The sequence below is a fragment of the Mauremys reevesii genome, linkage group 7 (assembly GCF_016161935.1).
Source record: "Mauremys reevesii isolate NIE-2019 linkage group 7, ASM1616193v1, whole genome shotgun sequence".
Lineage (NCBI taxonomy): Eukaryota > Metazoa > Chordata > Testudines > Geoemydidae > Mauremys > Mauremys reevesii.
In genome coordinates this window covers 90,967,714-90,989,343 of record NC_052629.1, presented here as the reverse complement: position 1 = coordinate 90,989,343, position 21,630 = coordinate 90,967,714, and the positions used below count along the sequence as shown (strand labels likewise).

The 21,630-nt window shown below is 44.0% G+C and overlaps 1 long non-coding RNA gene across 1 annotated transcript; it reads right to left on the bottom strand.

Moving 5' to 3' along the window:
- Positions 1-579: 579 nt before the first annotated feature.
- Positions 580-18,192, bottom strand: LOC120408909. The gene is made up of 2 exons (XR_005601005.1): positions 18,107-18,192; positions 580-1,342 (listed from the first exon to the last, which is right to left on the bottom strand). It is a non-coding gene; the product is annotated as an uncharacterized LOC120408909 (long non-coding RNA).
- Positions 18,193-21,630: the final 3,438 nt, after the last annotated feature.

The following is a 21,630-nucleotide window of genomic DNA, read 5'->3' as shown; positions in this document are numbered from 1 at the left end:
TGGTGTGTTCTGGAATGGTTAAATTGGATTAGACTTGGGTTCCTTATTAAATGAACCTACACATATATTTGGATGAGTTTAATCCATTTACTGGTTGACGTATCCAAAGACTTCTGGGAAATGTACAAATCCACCTGCTTTCTCTGATTGCTAGATATGGTATAATGATTTCTGATTGAGCTGAAAACTAGATAAAAAACGTGTAGCCACAGAACCATCTGTTGGCTACATTTCTCAGGAGACCCAGGAGCGTGCACTATCCCAGATAAGGGTAGCAGTAACGTTCCATAAACTAGCTCCAAACTGGCCTATTTCAGATGAGAGCATGGAAGGGATTGTATACTTTTTTGCTAAATCTAGCTCCTGGGACCAAACCACGCCTTTTGAGGGAATCTACTATCATGGAAGAGAGAAGGGAGATTTGGGTGATCTGGGCATTTCAGGTCCTGTCAGGACATATGCAGTGTGGATGTGATGTCACAATTTAGTCTTAACAATGGTGATGTGAAATTCAACAGCACCAGAAAAGATATGGCTGGCGTGGCAAATTCTAAACCAGTAAAAGACAAGGAAACATAATTAGAAGTGTACTGTGTATTTTACCTGTGGATATGGTGTAAACTACCCCCAACACTATCCCGATCTTTCAGCCAAAAGGCCTATGTCCAAGGACTGTAATCTACTTATGTAGACCTAAACTGTGAATTGAGTGGGTGGCTGGGTTTGGTTGTCCCCTCCCAGCACATATTTTCTGCCCTCTTCCCCAACAATCTATAGCTTGACCCATTAATGTCTCCTTATCACTTAGAAGCTGGGGGAGTGAGATCCTCAGCTGGCATGTTCCATTAAAATCAACAGAGATAGGCCAATTTACACCATCTGAAGATTTGGCTCTTAGAGAATAAACAGCATAAAGCTGCAACACAGTGTTTCCTGGGGAGAGAAAGAGAATCTCTGTTATCTTCAAAGTGTGGCCCCTCCAGGAGCATTCTCACTGCCAGCTGTAGGGGGAAAAAAGGGAACAAATTGATGCAAAACCAGGGATCATCTTCAGTTACTATCCAAATGTTTAGGGCTGAATTATCCCTCAAGAGCCACAGGAACTGATTTCAGACAAGTAGTTGAACTGAAGGATTATCTTGACAGCAATGCGGATATGAGAAGCCACTGGAAGAGTCCATATGTCAGAGAGGGACTTTCGATGTCTGGCACCACTTTCTTCTGCATTTTGGATGTGGCATTTGCCCAGGATGCACTAAGTGCCCAGCTACTGGGATTCATAACTATGTTACACAGATTATTGCAATTACTGACATTTTACATCCCCGTCTGCAAGGAAAACCTGTGAAAATACAATAAGAGATTTGGACCTTAGTCTCCGATTCTCTAACAGTAAATTAGATTAAATCATTTGAATTTACCCAGAGCCATTTTGAAAAAGGTCATTCAGAAACCAAGTCAGTCCCTCCCGTTTAAAAGCAAAGCATCAACAGAAGCTTCCTTTTTCTTCCAGCTACACTTATATTTGCATCCCTTAAAGCCAACAATATTTTTTTAAATGTTTCATTGTGTGATAACAGTGCTACAAATATCCCAGCCTCTTAAAACACAAACCTATGAGCAAGGTTAAGAGCTGGACCCTGGAAGGTGCTGAGCACTTGGGCCCTGATCCATCAAGGCACTTAAGCACACCCTTCAGTTCAAGCACATAACCAGAGTGTCCACCAACACTTGGTGGGACCAAGTCAGGCCTCAAAACATTTTTTGTCCATATTCACCCACTGAAAATGCTGTAATAACAAATGCAATTCAAAGGGGGAACATTATATTCTAGCAGCCAATGCTTTCTGTGAGGCTTTTCTGACAGGTCCACCTACTTCTGCATGATAAGTTACGGTGATGATCATGTAGTTATAGAAGTTTAAGGTGTATTCTGGATTCGTTGTCCTGTGTGTGGCTCATTTACCAAAGGTCAGTGAAAGATGCCAGATTTCTGATTTGTATGAATAACTGCTCAGCGTTTACATCAGTGTTAATTGTTATTTCCTGAAAGGCTGAGATGAAATTCATCTAACCCTCCTCCCATTTGCTACATAGTTTCTCTTTCCACTGTAAGTTAGTTTTCTTCATGAGCATTACAGCATTTCCTATATATGCACAAGGGTTTATTTCCCACTCTATTAAAATAGGCATTGTATTGCCAACTGTGGTATCATTTAGATCAAATTAAATTAAGTATATTTTTGTTGTAGAGAATGAAATTTAGCATATGGATTCTGCCAGGACCTTAATCATACATAGCTACTTAACTCTCAAAGCAAGTATGCAAGGCATACATTTTTAGAGACAATATAATGGCTTATAAATGTGTTTTCTCAACATGTGCGTGGAGCCTTGAATATTTCTGAGTTTTTCCTACACTTAGTCCCCTTCTCCAGCCTTGTAGAGGCTTTCCGCAAGGGCAGGTGACTGATCGTGTGTTGCAACTTGCAGTACAGGAACCCACTGAATGCCATGAAGTACACTGCATCAGAAAACAAGTTATCTATGCAACCCAAAAGACTAGAAACTTTAAAAAACAAAAAAGAGAGCTTGTTTTCTGCAGCATCTGAGACTGTAGTAAGGGCCAGATATATTTGTCAAGTAGGCTGAATCTGACCTGGGGGAACAAAAGTAGGATAGTCCTGGCTGAATTACTCACGTTCTCATTGCAACTGATTTTGGGGGCAAGACTAAAGTTTTTTTGTTTTTTTTTAAATCAAGCCCTTCATGTTGCATTCAAATATGGCAGTTGTGGCATTTTCACTTACATTAAGGGGCCTGTGAAAACAACATGCAAAACATTCATCTCAAGGCCTGAGTCACTAGTAAGACTTAAACTTAAGGGCCTTTTCACCCAAGTGTCCTGTTGTTAGTTTAAAATAGCAGCTCTGCTGTTTCAGCCAAGCTATCACAGACACTGCTGTACTTCACCTCCATCCAGGACACTGTATTTTTAGTTGGTTAAATACCTAACAAAAGGTTTCTGTCACAGGATGACTGGACCCTTTAAGTGGAGATGGATACAGCTCCACCTCTGATTAATCAGCTGCCACCCAGCTGAGCCTGTGGGACAAGGGATCAGGTCACAGCCTGAACAGCACCTGGTCCTTATATAGACCTCAGATCAGTGGGTGAAATGCAGGGAAAGAACTTATCTAGTAGTTGACTTCCAGGCAGATGGTCCAGGCAGAGTGAACTGTAGGGAGCAGGTGGACTCAGGTCAGGCTGAGAGATATGAGGAGAAAGTCTCTGGGAACTGTAGCCCCTCTTGAGCAGAGGAACTGCTTTATTTTGTTATAGTTTTTGTTTAACCAATTAATTGTGTCCTGAGGCAAGGGCATGAAGCAGACTTTGCCATGGCATTGGTCTTTCCTGGGCAGGTAAGAGCACCCACCAGCTTACAGTTCCCTAACACACAAAGCATATGGAAAATGTTCAGCTTGACTAAGCAACGATCAGTCTGAAGATAACAGATTGTAAATACATAAAGGACTTTTTAAACTGCCTGCCATTTTAAAGTGCAATTTATGAAACATATGTGCAGCATATTCTGAAATGAAAGTAATTTCATTTGGATCTGTGGAAGCCAGACTAATGTTTAGCATTGTATTATTGTGTTATTGAATGAGTCCCATGATCACTCACCATAAAAAGCAAGTACATGGTTCTCCTGCACTGTAGTTGAATACATTTCATACTTGGTATTAATCACAGGTTTGATTGAGAAACGGGGGAATTGCCCTGTATAATAAGCTTGATCTTGAAACTATTTTACTTGGTGCAGGTAGGGATATAAATCACATTTGTTATCCTATAGGACACTGCTTTACATTAGGTACTGAAGTATGTGTATGTGTATATATAAAAACAATGGAGGAAGCCATTTTCAGGATGTATACAAATACATAAAGAGAAAAGATGGGGAATTATCTGTGAAAGTTTTAGCTTAATTCATTTTGTAAGCGAATTAAGATAAACTGAATTAAGGCCATTTAAATTCTGAATGAGAGTGTCCACTTTAACTAATCCACTTTAAATTAACTAAAGGTGTGAATTTAGATTAACTTTCCTGATTATCACTGTATAGACAAGTCCTTGGTCTCTGCTTTGTATTTTGGTTTAACTCTGGTGAACCATTATTTGATTTATTCTTGGGGAGGAGGGACAGAATAATTATTTTATAAAATGAAAAAATGAGAATTACTGTATAATCTATTCTATATTAAAGGACACTTCTACTCTGAAAAATGACTATGTAAAAATACTACCTACCTAATCAACTGATCTTTGTGTGTATTAAGAGACATATCTGCTCAGTAGACAATAAATTGACTGTTTAGGATGTTTTTGTATCTGTTAGCACTGCAGAATGAGCACAGGTAAAACTGAATATACAGTAGGTTCTGTTCCATCTTGTGTACCTTCAATAAAACCATTTGCAAAGTTCCATTCAGTGACACTTGTTGTAAGCCTATTGGATGCAGTGGGGCTATATAGGTCGCACTAAGGCATAATTGGAAGACAGTGGCATTGCACAGGTTTAATAGAGGGCCTAATTTGGCCTGCAGAACCTTTGTTGCTAGGAACAGTGCATTAGAACAAAGTTGGCCCTTCAATCCCAAGGGGAGTGTGCAGAGGTGAAAGTTAGGGAAAACGCCTCATGATTTTATTTGTCGGCTGAGCACATTGGCTATGGAAATCCGATGGTTGTGCGTGTGGGTGGTATATGTAGCTAGCTATCCCATAGTTCCAGCACCCCCCCCCCCCTTGGAATCCAGGTTGAGATCCCAGTGCCTGATGGGGCAAAAATCATTGTTGCAGGTGGTTCTGGGTAAATGGCACAGCAGAGATGGTTACCAGCCACTGTACCATCTACCATACCATAAAAATTGTATAAGATGATCACGGTTACCAGTCCTTTTGCACCATTTGCCTCTTAGTGGGATGGGTGTGCGTTAAATCGGTTTAATGCTCCTAAAACGATAGAGACACCAACATACAGCCCTCCTGATGCCATTTTACAGTCACTTGAACTACACTTCGAAAGTCTTTTGTTTTTAATGTTTAATCTTTGGATATTTCTGAGTAACATTTGTACTGATAAAACAGAGAAATGTTTCCAGATAAGAGCATGTATAATTCTTGTGGTGCCCACTAGCCGTAGTGCATCCTGTGCCCAGGGGGAAGCAGCCCTACTGAGCCACATGCTTGCTTCATACCACCATCTGAGGTAATCAAGGGCAGCTGAGCCTAGTTAGGGTCAGCATCCCTTCTGAGATGGGAGGAGGGGAACATTCAGGACACAGAACCCTGTGGATCTGAGCTGCCTTGCTTTAGAAAGTATTGTGTGGCGTGTGTACTGATGAGCTACATGCAGGAAACATGGTAAGAGGCTTTCTTGGTTAGTGGTGATGTGATTAAACCAGAGGAAAAATTAGTAAAACACAAACTTGAAGCACATGAAGGATTTTTGCTGGTTAGCTTGTGACTTGGGCTGAATGTGTTCACCTGTGAGGTTAACATGGCCCATCTCCTGCCTGGTTCTGGTTACTGAACACCTTGCTTTCCACAAGGTTAGCTGGAGTGCCATTAAACCTGCTTGGAAACTGTCCATCTGTTGGGGTAAGTCCTCTTACCACCAGCCTTTACATTGAATGCTAGAGTGTAGCTGATAGTGAGCTTGCTCTATAGCTTGGCTTCCCTCATACAATTCCATTGTGACCAGATAGTATCTCCAAAGAAGCTGCTACCATCTCAGTGTAATGGTGGTAGTCTGGCAAAGTTTACTTTTTTTAAGTAACACATTCCTGTTGTCCACTGTAGGTATTAGGAGTTTGACCCTTAACTGCAGGTCTCACACAACCATAATGCACCTATAACTAAAGCACAGGTGCTGGAACTAGGGGTGCTGGAGGTGCTGCCACACCCCTGGCTTGGAATGGTTTCCATTATATGCAGGTTTTACAGTTTGGTTCAATGGCTCTCAGCATCCCCACTAAACAAATTTACTACATAATTTTTTATATAACATGGAAAAGAAAGATCTATGTTATGTGTGGTCACTAAAGTTCAGGCTCCATAAAGATAGAAAATCTTTGATTTTGCATGGTGGTGATGAGACAGAGCAGACCCCATATCATTCAAAGAAGACGTCATGGATGCATTTACCAACAGTCTGTGCAACCCTAGCAGATTGAACTCCAAGGCTGCGTTAAAGAATGAAGAGGAAATAAATTAAAATGGAATCGTGCTCTACATGGGGCATTAAAGCATTAAAATTTCCTGAGCTAAAATAGCACCACAGAAAGTATATGGGGATCAAGGACAGAGCTTGACTGTGAACATTTCAATAAAAAAGCTTCTTTGTCCATATTGTCATCTTACCAAATGTACAACATTGTTGACTTGTTGGATAGTCCTGGACAAGCATAAATACAAAGGAAACCTACCCTTCACCAGATATCCCCAAAGCATTCACTGACATTTCCCTCCCTAAACAGGATGTTGAGGACATGCCCAGAATCACACTTGCCACTGTTCCTAAATACCTGAAAATTTGGAATGCTGGAACTCCCCCTCCATAAGGTTTTACCTGGAAAAGGGAGAGGATAGCCTGAGGTTGGATTTTTGAGATGTTAAAGATGTTTGAGCCAATGTAGCTTTTTCTAGTCCTCTGAATGAATTGTAGTGAGTCTCTGTGTTTAAATTGAATGTGACCTGGTGCCTCAATGGGATTTGTACAGCGTTGCCAGTTTATTTATTAAATTAAATCAAGAGAAGCGTTAACAGTAACATTTCTATCCGTACTAGGCACTTGTGATTGTATATGGGAGTAATGGTTCTGTGATGAGGATGGTTTCTTTCCCCTTTATTTTATTTTTCTCTGGGAAGATAGTGACCGTCTCCATCTTGGGGCTCTGTAGTGCTGTGGTCACCAGTAGAGCAGGGTGGGAATTTTTCACCAAAATCTATTTTTTTCCATCAGGAAATGCTGATTCATCAAAATTAAAGCTTTTTGTGGGAATGGATCTGTTCTGATAAAAATGTTAGTAAGGATTCTGAGGTCTGGGATAGATTTCTCTCTCTCTCTCTGTGTGTGAGAGCGTCACCAGAAAAACTGGTGAGCGCACTCAACCAGGGTGTCGGGGTCCCTTGTTTAAGTCCCTGCTTTGTCTGATATGGAGCAGGGGCTTGAACCTGGGTCTCCCACATACCATGTGAGTGCCCTACCTATGGGCTATGCTGTGGGAGGGAGGGTGCTCTCTCTCTCTCTCTCTTTCTGGAAATATTTCAGGAGGGAAAGAAAACTTTAGTTTTAGACTGAAAACAAGCTTAAAAACCTGAACTTCTCATGAGAGAGAAATCTTGTTTCCCAACAAGCCTTAGGCACCAGTTGTGACAGATACTGCAATCCCATGAAGTATCTTTGGGGAAACATATTGTATTAAGGTTATGAATGGTTTATGTATCACTGTGGGCCAAGGACTGTATGCAACTCCATAGGGGGAGGGTTACTAGGAAGGAGGGTTGTGTGCAACTCCAGGAGGGCAGGGTGGATTTATTGTATTTTCTCTGTAATGTTCTTGCCTTAAAAATGAAGATGCATGTTTAGAAAGAGCTGTGTGGTAATGTGTAACTGCTGGCAATCAGCTGTTCATAGCCCTTGGGGAGAAAGCAGAGCAAGAGTGCTGGCCATTAGGCAGAATGGCTTGCTGGGGATATCACAGTGGATGGCAGGGGATTGTGCCGCCTTAAAACTCCCTGGTCAGAAGTGTGGGACAAGGGTCCCTGCCCAGAGACAGGTGGTGGTGGAGATCTGAGACCTGACTGGACACACCTGGAGTGAACCATGGAGAGACGGATACAGGTGCAGTTATCTTGAAACCAGTCTCTGTTTTGAAATGATCCTTGGGAGCACCCATTTTATATATCACAGCTCAGGCAAGCACTGCGGGCTCTGCTGCTCCTAGGACTCTATGTAGTCTAGCACCTGTGGGGGTCCCAGTCCTCGCTCCCCAACTGCCTTCAACACTGCACTCCTCCCTGAGCCCTGGACATCTTGCCTCTGTGACCCCTGCCCAGTGAGTGCCACACAGCCTTCCCCTGTTGTTATCTTGAGCAGGAAGAAAAGAGCAGCAGCAGCTTCACCTCATTGTCCTCTGGTGACCCATTATGGCTTAACTGATTCACTATGTGATGATATGCAAAACTTCATCTTCTGGGCAACCCCAGCACTGATTTTTCCCTCCTCTGTGTGTACACAGTGCTTGTTTTGTTTTTTTATTTTACGTACAGCATTGTGTTGAGTCACGTGGCTCTCGGATAAATGAAGTGGGTATCTAGGATACGAGGCGAGTGAGGGCAGGATGTGAGCCATAACTCTATAATGGTCTGAGGTTATAATTTCCAAAATGTGAGTTACAACTTTTTTTTTTAAATGTTATCCTAGATAATAAGGTTAGGAGTGGACGGTTTGCTTCTGGGTCATCTAACCTGATCCCTCCCTTGGATCAAGCAGGATCTGACGCTACTCAACTCTTGCCATAAACTTATTTTACCTTGTCATAAAATTATCTAACCTTGTGGTAATTTTAAAGACATTATTATTGTGCTGTGAAATCTCTGATCAGTTCCTCTCTTGGGGACAGTGGAAGGTCCAGATGCCCAGTAGGAATTCACTCTCTTGTAATGAGGTCAGATGCTGCTAAACAAGCTGCTTGCTGGTGTTAAAACTGTATACATTTGTCATCTTGACTCCTTCAAATTTTTACACTTTGTTTTTGGCTTTATTTAAAATGTCTGTAGTCTCATCCCATCATTAACTTCTCCTTGCCTACTTCATTGTCTCGGTTGAATAGAAATTAGCCCAAACAATCTACTTCTAACATCTGGTGGCTACTTTGAACTACATGCCTCTTGGCCCATTTCTATTCCTATCTAGGCATAGTTCAAATCATAATGGAAATGAGGCCCAGACAAATCAATCACTGTCTCCCTATAGCAAGCTAATTAATCGCTGTCAGTCTGAATTCCATCCACTTCACTCAGCTAGTGCTGCTCTTGTGGGTATATCAGCTCTCATCCGCTCAGCTCTCATAGTCACTATTCATCACTATACAAGGTACTGGGCAGTCTTTTGTCATTTCTCTCATGCTTTTGGTATAGTTTTACTGCCCAAACTGGGAAAATAAAATCTACTCTTCTGTGTGGTTTTTCTTCCCTTGCTATTCCTCCAGAGTAAAACCCGTTAGAGTAAGTGGTTTTCTCTGAACCCTTTTCTGTATCTCAGGATGGTATTTCTAGGGTAATTCTCAATACATTTTATCAATGACATACTGTAGCCTAATTGATAGTTTGGTGTATTGATTATTGATTAATTTCTTAGACTACAGTGGTCAATAAAGGTTCAGCCTCCTGAACAGTTACAGCATCAGGAAGATTATTGCTAATGTTATTAGAATGAGACCCCTGAGGAGCACGAGAGAGAGAGAATTGCGATTTGTCATAAGTCCCTTTATTAACAATTCCAGTAAACAGATAAATAATCCCACCAACATGGAGGTATGACAGCAGATAGAGTGCAAAGTGATTAGCTCTATGACTGCCATCACTCACATCTCCTCAGGGGAACCCTGGAGTGTCAGTCGTTATCTTCCACCTCTTCATCTTCATTGCCACCATCATTATCAGTGGGTGTCATCCTGGCATCTCAAAAGGCACTCCGGCCCAGATACAGCTTTCATAATGTGTTTATGCTGACACCCGCTGGGCTTCATACCTGTTTAGGAGTGCTTCAGTTTCCTTATCTGAACTTCCATACCCCATGACTTTTGAGGTGCCCATTTTTCATAGCCCAATTGCTTAGTTTCGCTTATGCTCATTAACATGTATATCACTCAATCACTATAACAACTTGTGGTTAGCATATTGCTGACACTTTAGGTCTCCAAAAGTCCCAACAATATTCTAGCTGACTAACTGGAACATTGCAATATATATATTTCCTAAATATTAGCAGTGTGGCAACACTTAATGCAGCATTCTATCGCATGACACCTTATGATATAAGGTCATTGCTATCTTGTGACAACTTACGTTGTAGGGCAGGGGCGGGCAAAATTTTTGGCCCAAAGGCGGCATCAGGTTTTGTAAATTGTATGGAGGGCCAGTTAGGGGAGGAGGTCGTGGCCCGGCCCCCACCTCCTATCTGTTCCCCCGCAGGACTCCTGCCCCATTCAACCCCCCCAGTTCCCTGACTGCTCGTCTGGGACATCTGCCCCATCCACACACCCCCCGCTCCCTGTCCCCTGACTGCCCCCGGACCCCCACCGCACCATCCAATCCCTCCTCTCATTCCTGATGCCCCCCCCAGGACCCCTGCCCCATCCACATCCCTTCTCCCTGTCCCCTGCTGCCCCATCCAAACCCCCCCTCCTTCCTGACTGCCCCCCCAGGACCTCTGCCCCAATTCCCCCCAACCACCCCCACCCCCTGACCACTACCCTGAACTCCCCTGCTCTCTATCCAACATTCCCTGCTCCCTGCCGCCTTACCACACTGCCTGGAGCGCTGGTGGCACTACAGCCGCACCTCCCGCCTGGAGCTGGGCCACGCCGCTGCCACCGCCACCATACAGCACAGAGCACCAGATCAGGCTGGGCTCTGCAGCTGCACTGCCCCAGGAGCTCACGGCCCCGCCACCCAGAGGATTGCGCTGGCAGCGGAGTAAGTGAGCTGAGGCTGCGGGGAAGAGGGGACAGTAGAGGAGGGGTTGGGGGCTAGCCTCCCGGCCTAGGAGCTCGGGAGCCAGGCAGGATGGTCCCATAGGCCGGATGTGGCCCATGGGCCCTAGTTTGCCCACCCTTGTTCTAGGGTCACTTAATGGTTAGTTGCTTATGTCAAGTCTTCAGGCCTTAAGCCTTGTTTGGCTAAGCTAAATATCTTACAAGCCTGTAGGACTCATGTTAAAACATTAAGTAAGACTTATATTTCACCTCTATATCCTAAATATGCCTGATATTGTTTATTGTTGGCAGCAATACCAAATGTGTTTATACAGCTCAGGTGAGATGGGAGTACAGAGACCCAGCCCTGAAGTTGGCAGAGACTGGAGCAGTCTTTCTCCCGGAGCTGGGCAGAAGCCCTGAGTTGCTTGCCCTGCGTGTAGGGACTTGTGAGGTAGCAATGGTGGGCTAGTTGTGGAGAACTAATTAATTTTCCAACACACAATATCAGAGGGATATGCTATGAGGAGTTGAGTTTGAATTCAAGTAGTGAGAGTCACAGAAGTGGGAAGTATTGGCCAATGGAGAATCAGGAGTTTCTCTTCACCCTTCTATTTTGGCAAGGAAATACTGGACTTCACTATATGTCATGGCTCTCAGGGTATTGGCTGAAGTAAGTCATCATTTATAACATAGCTCTGGGGCTTAGGCTATTTGTCTGGGCCCTTTAAAGATAAGATGATCTTTGGGTACATCTACACTTCAGGCTGGATGCATAAATTCCAGCTCAAGGAGACATACTCTTGCTAGCTACGATTGAAAAAGAGTAGCTACAGCGGCGCAAGTTGCAGGAGGGACTAGCCATCCTCACTATATACTCATTCAAGATACTAGGTGCATACTCCAGTGGCTAGCCTCTCATGCTGCCGTGGCTACACTTCTATTTCTAGCACACTAGCTCAATCGGAGCTAGCACAGGTAGGTCTGCTGGAGCTGGAACTTACACCTTCAGTTCCAAGTGTAGCTGTACCCTTTGTGTTACAACAAATCATGCCATACTAGTATCTAAACTCTACTTCCAACTCGCCATCTTTGTGTACAGAAATGTGTTATTCTCTCCACTGCCCTTAATGTCCGCTGTCACTTTTTCCTTTGCGGTAGCTCCCAATGTGAACGGACTTAATGATACATGGCACCTGACTTTCAACCTTGAAAACACTGTAGCTTTGCTGCTTTCTGGTGAAAGGCCAGTCCATGTAATAATCCTAGAATCTTAGTTTGGTGGCTTCACTGTGACCTACATGTTATGTTTACCCACATGCCTCTGCAGTCTCATCATTCAGTAAACACACCGATGGCATGACATCTAACATTTTGCGTAATGAAGCTTTTTGTGCAGGTTCAAGAATTCCTCCAGGACTGATTCATCCAGCACCTAATATCATGTGGAACCTCCACTATTTTAATATGGTTGGTCTGTACTGTGATGTACACACAATTTGATCAAATCTGTCAAACGGCACTTTAAAGCCATTAAATGTGCTCCTAAACAAAGCAGCCAGAACTACAGTGCAATGTTACTCTTGCGAATGATATCGTAAATGCGTCAGAATTCATTTTGGCGATTAACAGGTTTTTCTTTGAATAGCATCTTGCTGTTACAGTTAGTAATTGCTGTCATCAATAAAAACTCACTCTGGTTTCAGTAGTAAAACCAGCCTGTTTATATAGAGTACCCAAAAGAGAATAGTACCTTAAATATCTATTTCCCTGTATTGTTGCCAGGCAGGCTGCAAGGCTAAGTCTTCCTTTAACTAAGGAAGGCATCCAAACAGTGAAACACAGAACTTCAAACTGCCACACAAATTAAAGCCAGTGAATATTAAGGTAGGGAGTAAGATGGCTGTCTTTCGGGCATACTGTAAATGCCTGCTTCTGAGGAACTGCCATACTTTCCCCACCGATACCCAACAACCCTCCAAGTTCATACCCAAACTCGTTCCCAGCAATTTACTTCCCTCTCCCTCAGCTCCTCCATTACCTCTGACTCCCCCAAGCTTTTGCACTGCTTCTGAGGGATGTGGGAAATATGGTTCTGTGCTGTAATTGAAATAAATTATTAGTCAGAGTTCTGTATTAATATGCCTAGTAAGGAATCTATTTGTCAAAAAACATTTCCCGAATCTTTTTTGTTGTCTGTATTGTTACAGACATACTTGCTGACAGGTAATTTGAAATAAATGACCAAAAATAATGGAAACTGGTGTGATTATATTGTATTTTGACAAATAAAATGTTCAGAATTTTAAAATATTGTGTGCAGAATTTTTATTTTTTTGGTGCAGAATTCCCCAAGAAGTAAAATATGTATAAATGTAATAGCTATTCTATACTTGGATAATATGGAGGCTGGGGCCATATAGTGTATGAATAGGGCAGATGTATTTTTAACTTTAAAAAAATCTATCTGAGAAGACTGATAGCCTCATTGGCAGAACAGAGGGAGTGTGGGGCAATGCAAGGAGAAGGAAGGATAGATGAATAGGCAGGGACTGCGTTATGCAGGAGAAAAGGGGAGCCATTGACAGGATATGGTGTAGAGTTTGGCCCCAAGATTTCTTCAGCACCAAATCAAAATATTGCATTGTTTTATAAAGTTCAGTTGTGCTTCAATGATTCAAGTAGCTAGTCATTCTAACTTTCTCTACCTCTTTATGTAACTAATGCCCACTATGCAGGTTAACTAGCACATGCATGCGAGTGAGTGACAGAGAACATGTGGGTCTGTACCAGGTCAGCTGTTAACATTTTTGGGTTGTTCCTCTCCAAGTAAATAAAATATTTAAATTATCTGCTGATACTTAAAGTTACCCAGATACATAACACAGAACAGGCAAGTAAACTCAAGCAGTTAAAAACAAACAAACACCTGGTTACATAAAATCTCTTGCAGTCTCTGTGTTGCTGTAGGAATTCTGTATTGCTCCAAGATCTGATAATTTGTCAGTGACCATTCTTCTGATACCTCTGTGTACCATAGCTTGGTGTCCCATGGCTTGTGCTGCGTCCTTAATATGAAACAAGCCAGGCATCCATTTTTCAAAAGAACTTTGAGGTATTTATTCTCTTCTCCCTCAAATCATTGCAGAATTCCTAAACTGTGACTCCTTGTCTGGTTTGATAATGAAACTGAAAGAGCCCATAAATCATGGTATAGCACCCAAAATATATAAACCATTTTGTATTCAACCTGATAATAAATGAGTCTCATTTTCCTATTGTATTCATTGGTAGCTGACAGCTTTTCATAAAGCTAAAACATTTTAGTTCCACTGATATTGAATTTGTAATGAATGTAGTAATGACTTCGTTCATGTTCTCCTCCTACGCTAAACTATTTAATTTATGCATGTCAAAACTTATCAGGTAAATGTAACATTACAGACGTATCTTTCAAATTATACTGGTTATCCATAGATTACACAGAATGTGGTTTTGAGTATTAGAAGCGCACTTCCTCCCTAAAGAATCTAATGTAAAAACCTGCACACAACTGCTGTGCAACTCTGGGCTATTATCTCTTCAAATCTTAGATGTTAGGTCTGGATGGTATGTACATAGAAGAGCCTAAATTCAATAGGAATTGGTGTTGATGACATAGTAGGCAACCCACCTCCCCTTGAGGGTACACTTGAATATTGAATCATGTGTTATATGTATGTAAGCAGAGTCAGGATGAGCTCTACCCTGACATCTGGTGGTGAAGTATGGGGATTGTGGAAAGGAATTTCAGGTATTTGCATTGGCACACCTACCCCACCTAGCATAGCCCACGGCAGCCTGGGATGGTTATTATGACAGCTCTGGGATCCCCAGTTTCTTTGTTATTGGGGCAGGATGAATAAAGTGTTGTCACCCTGATTATGTGAATGAGGAACTATGAGACTGCGTTAGGACAGAGATATCTCACTATCCATTAAGTAGCACTTGCTAGACCAGGGACATGGGTGCCAAAACCCAGTGAATTGAGAGAGGTTGGAGATTGGTGTCTGTACCTGATGGTATGGGCCCCTTTTGAGGGCCTGGAACACCAATTGCACTTCCTCCCCTCTCTCTACTGTTGAAGAGCAGAGCTAATTTTGAATCCTTTAGGAGTCCATCTACAGGCTGCTGACCTGAATTCACGTTGGGCCAATGGTGCACCAGCACCTACTACAAGCTGAAATCACTAAGAGCTGAAATCACTAAAAGAGCTAAGCTTACTGAGCTGAGATCACTGAGTGCTGTGTTAACTAGTGGGGGAGCCTGAAGATCTATCGCTAAGCGGCTGGCAGAGCGGAGCAGTTTGCAGCATGTTGGAGCAGCCCATGGAACAGTGAGTGGAGTGGAGCAGTTTGTGGGGATGGCTGAAGCGGTTCACAGGTCGGCTGGAGGAGCGGCACAGCTGGTGGAGTGGAGCCAGTCATGGTGAAGACTGCAGCAGAACTCCACGGAGAGGCAGAGCAGTTGGCCCCGGCCCACGTAAGGTGCCCCTTAACACCCTGTGTGCTCCTCCCCCCCCCCCCATTTCCACCCAGGCTCGGGGGGTAAAACTCTGCAGATAAACCTTTGAACTCTGGGGTGGCACTGACCAGAGACAGAGACTTTTGGGTTGTTGGACTTTGGGGTGATTGGACTTAAGACCCTAAGGGGGAAAGGACATTGCCAAACGTACTTGGAGGTAGATTGTATTTTTTTTGCTTATGGTTTGTGTTATACTCTGGTTTGTGGTGTTTCTCCAATGGTGATGCCGCATTGTTTCCCTCCTTTATTAAAAGGATTTTGCTACACTTGGACTCCGTGCTTGCGAGTGGGGAAGTATTACCTCCTAGAGGCGCCTGGGGGGGTGGTATGTAATTGTCCCAGATCACTGGGTGGGGGCTCGAGCCAGTTTTGCATTGTGTTATTGAAACAGAACCCCTGGATACTGGACCCGGCCCTTGTTGCTGCCAACTCAGAGGGGCAGAAGGGTTACATGTATTAACTAATAGGATTCTAAAATCTTATGTAATCAGCACACTAATATTTACTAGTCACGTTTTCTGGTCTGTATACAGTAAAAATTACCATTGTGTTAAAATATGACTAAAAATTCAAGTGTCGTTATACTTGATCGAATGTCAACATATGCCTCAAAATAATAGTAGAGGATGCGATGCTGTTCAGTTCCTGTTCTAAATAGTTAAATCATTATGCAGCATTGCTTTCAGCAGCAAGCGTTCATGTGCAGAGGTGGGGAATGAACTGGCGTGGGGGGTAGCACAAATAGGTTCATTTTCATCATGGACCCTGTGCATCCATTCTAGCACCTGAGCCTCTTGCCTTCTCCCCATCATGACACTGGAGTCAGAACTTCCCCTTAATGGAAGGATTTCTTGGAACAGAGGGGCTGTGCAAAAAAAGCAGTACAGCCTGAGGCTACCATCTTCAACCTGGGGTGAAAAAGTCCCTGAAAACCATGTTTAAAGAAATATTCACACGGCTGAGTGACATACCTGTGCTGCTCTAATCCCCAGTGTAGACACAGCTAGGTCGATGGACGAATGCTTCTGTTGACCTAGATACTGTCAGTCAGGGAGGTGATGGAAAACCCCCTTTCATCATTGTAGCAAGCATCTACGCTACAGCAGCAAAACTACAGGACCATAGCTGTGCCACTGTAGCGCCTGAAGTATAGACACGGTCTAGATATTTAATAACCTCCTTCCCTCCCAAACTCCAGTGTGTTATTCACTCACCGTGCGCTCATCTTTCACTATTTCTATCATTGTTACTTGCATTGATTTTCTAATTTTGTTATTTAAAAATATGTTCATGTAATCAGGTCTGCAGCAACTAAATAACATAGAGGTGAATTATCTATCTAGCGTGCTTATATGGCCCCCATTACCACATAATCTGAGCACCTCACGACACCCCTTCAAGGTAGGGAAGTGTTATTCTTTCCTCCTGCCCCCTGCCACATTTTTACAGAAGTGGGACTAAAGCACAGAGAGGACCAGATTTTAAAGGTATTTAGGAACTTCTATTCATTTAAATGGAAGCTATGCACCTAAATATCTTTTAAAACTCAGGCCTAAATGCCCAAAGTCACACAGGAAGCCTGTGTCAGAGCAGAGAATGTAAAGCAGGTCTCCTGTGTCCTGGGCTACTGTCCTATCCATTGAATCATTCATCCATTTTATCACAACAAAGTATGAAGTTCCAAGGTAGTGTTCCACAAGACTCATCAGGCTAGTGTCGTGTCTTGCCAGTTTCTCACTTTTTCTATCAAGGTAACTTTCAATTTATTTTGTATAAAAGAGAAAATATTGACTAGCTGAATTAATGACATTCCATAACTGATAAAAATACAGCAAATCTACTATTTTATCGTATCTACTGTGATTCTATGCATTTCTGTCACCCATTTGTTTCACTCAGCTAAGTCAGTGACATTTAGGACCCAATTCAGGAAATCCTCCCTATTTAGGAAAGCACTTGAGTCCGGCAGAAGTTCCACGTGCTTTCCCAAATTGGACCTTAAAGAGGTCAAAGTCTTCCTCCATTAGGAATATCCAATACTGAAAAGTTTGGTGAATGGCTGGCAATAATTCTTGCTTTTTTAGATATTTATATTTATAAAATTCTTTGTGTTTGTTATATGTTTGCTTCAGTGTCTTATATACATGTAATAGACATCCGGCAAAGCACTGTCTCTTTATGGCTAAATAGGCATACATTATGCATCCCTCATGTTCACTAAAAATTAATAGTGCTACATTAAAAGTGCATATGCAGGATCAAGGCAACATGTTCCTGCAACCAAGTCATTACTAATATACCTGAAGAAAAGAAGCTCTCCATGTAAACTAGGACACTAGCTACATCAAGCATTTCAGTGCTGCAGGGAGGCAGATGGGAATAACATTGGACAAATACTTCTTAGGGAATAACTTTAATTGGCTAATTTTCCTCTTTCTTTTTTAAAGTTTTCATTAATTTTTCCAAATACCCCAAAACACCAGATTCATCATGTCACGCTGTCTGAAGTGGCTCACAGCTGCGAGTGCCAATCTCAGGTCATACTGCTGGAAAACAGGGCAAACTGGTGGTATATTCTATAATTAGATTTCACCAAGTCAATAACAAATGTGCACTCCTAGATCACTATACTAGTTTTACCAGGGAGTCACAGACAGTCCCTTAGGCTCTGCAGCTCATCTTGCCACCCAGACAAACTGGACTTTGTGATACTGGTTGCTATACCAAATATCATATCACATTAGGTTACTCCCAACTCTAAAGGGTTAGTCACTTACCTCCAGGTCAATGGATACTCTTGATCTTACACAAAAGACAGTGCTGGCAGCCAATTTCTCTAGTGTACTAACCAAAGGGTTATTAGCTAAGAAAAGGAAATGAGAGTTATTGAGAGGCTGGCAGCATGGGGAGGGATAGTTCAGTGGTTTGAGCATTGGTCTGCTAAACTCAGGGTTATGAGTTCAATCCTTGAGGGGGCCACTTAGGGATCTGGGGCAAAAATCAGTACTTGATCCTGCTAGTGAAGGCAGGGGGTTGGACTCAATGACCTTTTGAGGTCCCTTCCAGTTCTAGGAGATAGGTATATCTCCAATGTGATGGAGCAAGGCTGGATGGCTACAGGAAAGTACTGAGGAGCAGGTATGTTAGCTCCAGGCTAAGCAAATCCCTAGTACCATGGGAACCAAAATGGCAGTTGCTCCAGGCTAATCAAGGCACCTGGGGCCAATTAAGAACTTTCTAGAAGGCACCGGAGAGAGCTACATTGATTGGAGCACTTGCAGCCAATCAGGACAGGCTAATCAAGGCACCTGGTATAAAAAGGGGAGCTCACTCCAGTCTAGGGAGGAGGAGCCAGAGGAAAGAATTGTGCATGAGGAGCTGGGAGCAAGAGACACAAGGAACTAAGAACTGAGAGGGGGTACTACTGGAGGATTGAGGAAAACACCATACAATCAAGCAGCATCAGACACCAGGAGGATCCGGTGGTGAGGATAAAGAAGGTGTTTGAAGGAGGCTATGGGGAAGTAGCCCAGGGAGCTGTAGTGGTCAAGCAGCGGTTACACGTAGCACTGTAGAGACTGCTGCAATTCACAGGGCCCTGGGCTGGAACCCGGAGTAGAGGGCGGGCCTGGGTTCCCCCCTAGCCCCGCTACTCCTAATCAGACATAGGAGTAGTTGATCCAGACTATGGGTTTCATCCAAGGGGAAAACCACTAAGGGGAAGAAATCCGCCAATAAGCGCAGGACCTACTAGAGGAGAGGAGGAACTTTGCCACAACTGGTGTCAGGGGTGGGATCTTTGGTGTGCACAGCGCGGCGGAAGAAGGAGGGTGATTTAAAAACACACACACAAAAAAAAAAGGGAAGGGGGTTTACAATTTGTTACCACAATGGTTGAGGTAGTACGGGCACTGATACAAGCCACGGCGGCCCAGCAGGAGGCTACCCGTGTCCAGGCAGCTGCCCAGCAAGAAGCAGTGCGGCTGTCCTGTTGATGGACCAAGCTGTTCAAGACTGAGCTATGTTGCAAGAACTGGTAAGCCAGGTAAAGACCCTTACAGAGCTGAACCGTGGTCATGATGGGACGTGGCTCATACGGGCTAGTCATTGGCTGCAGAAAATGACGAGGGAAGATGATGTAGAGGCATACCTTCTGGCCTTTGAGAGGACAGCCCTACGGGAGGCCTGGCCTCGAGATCAGTGGTCTAGCATCCTTGCCCCATTCCTGTGTGGGGAGGCCCAGAAGGCCTACCATGATCTGCCTGAAGAAGCTGCAGCAGACTACTCCCAGCTGAAGGCAGAGATCTTGGCCAGATCTGGGGTAACATCCATGTACAAGGCCTACGGACCTCTGTATACCACCCACAAACAGACGGCCTTGTGGAAAGGTTCAATAGAACCCTCAAGGCCATGATCCGGAAAGTGGTGAGCCGGGATGGGAAAGACTGGGATACCCTATTGCCTTACCTCATGTTCGCCATCCGGGAAGTTCCACAAGCCTCCACAGGCTTCTCTCCATTCGAACTACTATATGGGCGCCACCCCCAAGGCATATTGGATATAGCCAGAGAAGCCTGGGAAGAGGAGCCAAATCCCGGAAGGAACATAGTCAAGCATGTAACACAGATGAGGGATCGGATAGCCCGAGTTACACCCATTGTACGAGAACATTTGGAGAAAGCACAGGAGACCCAACGGACCCATTATAACCACCAAGCAAAGCTTTGACGGTTCCAACCAGGGGATCGAGTAATGGTCCTGGTGCCCACAGCAGAAAGCAAGCTGTTGGCCCAGTGGCAGGGACCCTATGAAGTGATTGAAGCCATGGGAGAGGTAAACTATAAGGTGCGGCAGCCAGGCTGCAGGAAAACGGAGCAAATTTACCACATCAATCTTCTAAAACCTTGGCATGATTGAGAGGCATGCTTAGTCACCTGGGAGACCCTTCCCCAGGAGGATAACTTACATGAGCAAGTGAAGATATCACCCAACTTGACGCCAATCCAAAAGATCGAGGCAGCCGACATGATTAATCGCAATCGAGATGTGTTCTCTACAAAACCAGGGTGGACGACTGAGACCTATCACCATATCTGCACGATCCCTGGAGCCAAGCTAATCCTGCTAAGTGGTACCATAGGACTAGCAGAGGCTAGGTACCTGGGTTATATTGTAGGAAGAGGTATAGTGAAGCCCCAAACTAATAAACTAGAAGCGATTCAAAACTGGCCCCAGCCGACCCGAAAGAAGCAGGTCCGTGCATTCCTAGGCGTGGTAGGCTATTCCCCACTTCGCCAGTAGGGCAAGTCCTCTAACGGATCTGGTGAAGGCTCGAGGTCCAGACATGGTAAAGTGGACCGACGCTGCAGAAGGGGCGTTTGTAGACCTTCGGACAGCCCTCTGTAATGACCCCATACTCATAGCCCCGGACTTTACCAAGGAATTTATTTTACAGACAGATGCCTCTGAGGTGGGGTTGGGGGCAGTTCTGTCCCAAATGATTGGAGATGAAGAACACCCGATTCTCTACCTAAGCAGAAAGCTGCTCCCACGAGAACGGAAGTATGCAGTAGTCGAGAGAGAATGCCTTGCTGTCAAATGGGCCATGGAGACGCTGCGTTATTACCTCTTGGGCCGGCAATTTACTCTTGTGACGGACCACGCACCCCTCCAGTGGATGCAGAGAAATAAGGAAAAGAATGCAAGGGTCACCAGGTGGTTCTTATCCCTCCAACCATTCCAGTTCCGCATACGGCATAGGGCTGGATGCCACCATGGCAACGCTGATGGTCTTTCACGAGCACACTGCCTGGCGTCCCAAGTTGCCCAACCCTATGGTGTTGAGCAGAGCGGGGGGATATGTGATGGAGCAAGGCTGGATGGCTACAGAAAAGTACTGAGGAGCAGGTATGTTAGCTCCAGGCTAAGCAAATCCCTAGTACCATGGGAACCAAAATGGCAGTTGCTCCAGGCTAATCAAGGCACCTGGGGCCAATTAAGAACTTTCTAGAAGGCACCGGAGAGAGCTACATTGGCTGCAGGTGCTCCAATCAATCAGAACAGGCTAATCAAGGCACCTGGTATAAAAAGGGGAGCTCACTCCAGTCTAGGGAGGAGGAGCCAGAGGAAAGAAGTGTGCATGAGGAGCTGGGAGCAAGAGACACAAGGAACTAAGAACTGAGAGGGGGTACTACTGGAGGATTGAGGAAAACACCATACAATCAAGCAGCATCAGACACCAGGAGGATCCGGTGGTGAGGATAAAGAAGGTGTTTGAAGGAGGCTATGGGGAAGTAGCCCA